Source organism: Schistocerca gregaria, unplaced genomic scaffold (genome assembly GCF_023897955.1).
Source record: "Schistocerca gregaria isolate iqSchGreg1 unplaced genomic scaffold, iqSchGreg1.2 ptg000265l, whole genome shotgun sequence".
In the NCBI taxonomy this organism is placed as follows: domain Eukaryota; kingdom Metazoa; phylum Arthropoda; class Insecta; order Orthoptera; family Acrididae; genus Schistocerca; species Schistocerca gregaria.
Genome location: NW_026061767.1, coordinates 2,913,422 through 2,916,831, shown reverse-complemented (window position 1 = coordinate 2,916,831; position 3,410 = coordinate 2,913,422).

The following is a 3,410-nucleotide window of genomic DNA, read 5'->3' as shown; positions in this document are numbered from 1 at the left end:
ATCTGTGTTCTACTATGGTGCTTTTAGTGTTTCCGCATACCGCAGCACGCGACATAGCTTTGCAGACGATAAATGTAACCGTTTCAGACAGAAGAGCGGCCAATGTGACGATCTGGCTTTAAGTCGATTCGATAACAAATGACGAAAACGGACGGATTTCTCAGGTTTTTACTGCATATGAACACTTTTCACATTCTCCCGTGCAACGCGGCTGCTAGTCCTCCTTTCATGCAAAATCTTAAGGTCCTAGGTCATGCCCAAGCCACCAAAGCCGGCTAAAAAGTGAATAATCGACAACTAAAACTTGAATTTTACTACTTCTTACTGGCTATTAGTTCAACTTAGAAGCTTCTTCTGTGTTCTACTATGGTGCTTTTTGCGTCTCCGCATACTGCAGCACGCGACATAGCTTTGCAGACGATAAATGTAACCGTTTCAGACAGAAGAGCGGCCAATGTGACGATCTGGCTTTAAGTCGATTCGACAACAAGTGACGAAAACGAACGTATTTCTAAGGTTTTTACTACATATGAACACTTTTCACATTCTCCCATGCAACGCGGCTGCTAGTCCTCCTTTCATGCAACATCTTAAAGTCCTAGGTCATGTCCAATCCACCAAAGCCGGCTAAAAAGTGAATAATCGACAACTAAAACTTAAATTGTACTACTTCTTACTGTCTATTACTTCAACATAGAAGCTTCTTCTGTGTTCTACTATGGTGCTTTTAGTGTTTCCGCATACCGCAGCACGCGACATAGCTTTGCAGACGATAAATGTAACCGTTTCAGAGAGAAGAGCGGCCAATGTGACGATCTGGCTTTAAGTCGATTCGATAACAAATGACGAAAACGGACGTATTTCTCAGGTTTTTACTGCATATGAACACTTTTCACATTCTCCCGTGCAACGCGGCTGCTAGTCCTCGTTTCATGCAAAATGTTAAGGTCCTAGGTCATGCCCAAGCCACCAAAGCCGGCTAAAAAGTGAATAATCGACAACTAAAACTTGAATTGTACTACTTCTTACTGGCTATTACTTCAAATTAGAAGCTTCTTCTGTGTTCTACTATGGTGCTTTTAGTGTTTCGGCATACCGCAGCACGCGACATAGCTTTGCAGGCGATAAATGTAACTGTTTCAGAGAGAAGAACGGCCAATGTGACGATCTGGCTTTAAGTCGATTCGATAACAAATGACGAAAACGGACGGATTTCTCAGGTTTTTCTACATATGAACACTTTTCACATTCTCCCGTGCAACGCGGCTGCTAGTCCTCCTTTCATGCAAAATCTTATGGTCCTAGGACATGTCATAGCCACCAAAGCCGGCTAAAAAGTGAATAATCGACAACTAACACTTGAATTGTACTACATCTTACTGGCTATTACTTCAACGTAGAAGCTTCTTCTGTGTTCTACTATGGTGCTTTTAGTGTTTCCGCATACTGCAGCACGCGACATAACTTTGCAGACGATAAATGTAACCGTTTCAGAGAGAAGAGCGGCCAATGTGACGATCTGGCTTTAAGTCGATTCGATAACAAATGACGAAAACGGACGGATTTCTCAGGTTTTTCTACATATGAACACTTTTCACATTCTCCCGTGCAACGCGGCTGCTAGTCCTCCTTTCATGCAACATCTTAAAGTCCTAGGTCATGTCCAATGCACCAAAGCCGGCTAAAAAGTGAATAATCGACAACTAAAACTTGAATTGTACTACATCTTACTGGCTATTACTTCAACATAGAAGCTTCTTCTGTGTTCTACTATGGTGCTTTTAGTGTCTCCGCATACCGCAGCACGCGACATAGCTTTGCATACGATAAATGTAACCGTCTCAGAGAGAAAAGCGGCCAATGTGACGATCTGACTTTAAGTCGATTCGATAACAAGTGACGAAAGCGGACGGATTTCTCAGGTTTTTACTACATATGAACACTTTTCACATTCTCGCGGGCAACGCGGCTGCTACTCCTCCTTTCATGCAAAATCTTAAGGTCCTAGGTCATGTCCAAGCCACCAAAGACGGCTAAAAAGTAAATAATCGATAACTAAAACTTGAATTGTACTACTTCTTACTGGCTATTACTTCAACATAGAAGCTTCTTCTGTGTTCTACTATGGTGCTTTTTGCGTCTCCACATACCGCAGCGCGCGACATAGCTTGCAGACGATAAATGTAACCGTTTCAGACAGAAGAGCGGCCAATGTGACGATCTGGCTTTAAGTCGATTCGATAACAAATGACGAAAACGGACGGATTTCTCAGGTTTTTACTGCATATGAACACTTTTCACATTCTCCCGTGCAACGCGGCTGCTAGTCCTCCTTTCATACAAAATCTTAAGGTCCTAGGTCATGCCCAAGCCACCAAAGCCGGCTAAAAAGTGAATAATCGACAACTAAAACTTGAATTTTACTACTTCTTACTGGCTATTAGTTCAACTTAGAAGCTTCTTCTGTGTTCTACTATGGTGCTTTTTGCGTCTCCGCATACTGCAGCACGCGACATAGCTTTGCAGACGATAAATGTAACCGTTTCAGACAGAAGAGCGGCCAATGTGACGATCTGGCTTTAAGTCGATTCGACAACAAGTGACGAAAACGAACGTATTTCTAAGGTTTTTACTACATATGAACACTTTTCACATTCTCCCATGCAACGCGGCTGCTAGTCCTCCTTTCATGCAACATCTTAAAGTCCTAGGTCATGTCCAATCCACCAAAGCCGGCTAAAAAGTGAATAATCGACAACTAAAACTTAAATTGTACTACTTCTTACTGTCTATTACTTCAACATAGAAGCTTCTTCTGTGTTCTACTATGGTGCTTTTAGTGTTTCCGCATACCGCAGCACGCGACATAGCTTTGCAGACGATAAATGTAACCGTTTCAGAGAGAAGAGCGGCCAATGTGATTATCTGGCTTTAAGTCGATTCGATAACAAATGACGAAAACGGACGTATTTCTCAGGTTTTTACTGCATATGAACACTTTTCACATTCTCCCGTGCAACGCGGCTGCTAGTCCTCGTTTCATGCAAAATGTTAAGGTCCTAGGTCATGCCCAAGCCACCAAAGCCGGCTAAAAAGTGAATAATCGACAACTAAAACTTGAATTGTACTACTTCTTACTGGCTGTTGCTTCAACTTAGAAGCTTCTTCTGTGTTCTACTATGGTGCTTTTAGTGTCTCCGCATACCGCAGCACGCGACATAGCTTTGCATACGATAAATGTAACCGTCTCAGAGAGAAAAGCGGCCAATGTGACTATTTGGCTTTAAGTCGGTTCGATAACAAATGACGAAAACGGACGGATTTCTCAGGTTTTTAGTACATATGAACACATTTCACATTCTCCCGTGCCACGCGGCTGCTAGTCCTCCTTTCATGCAAAATCTAAAGGT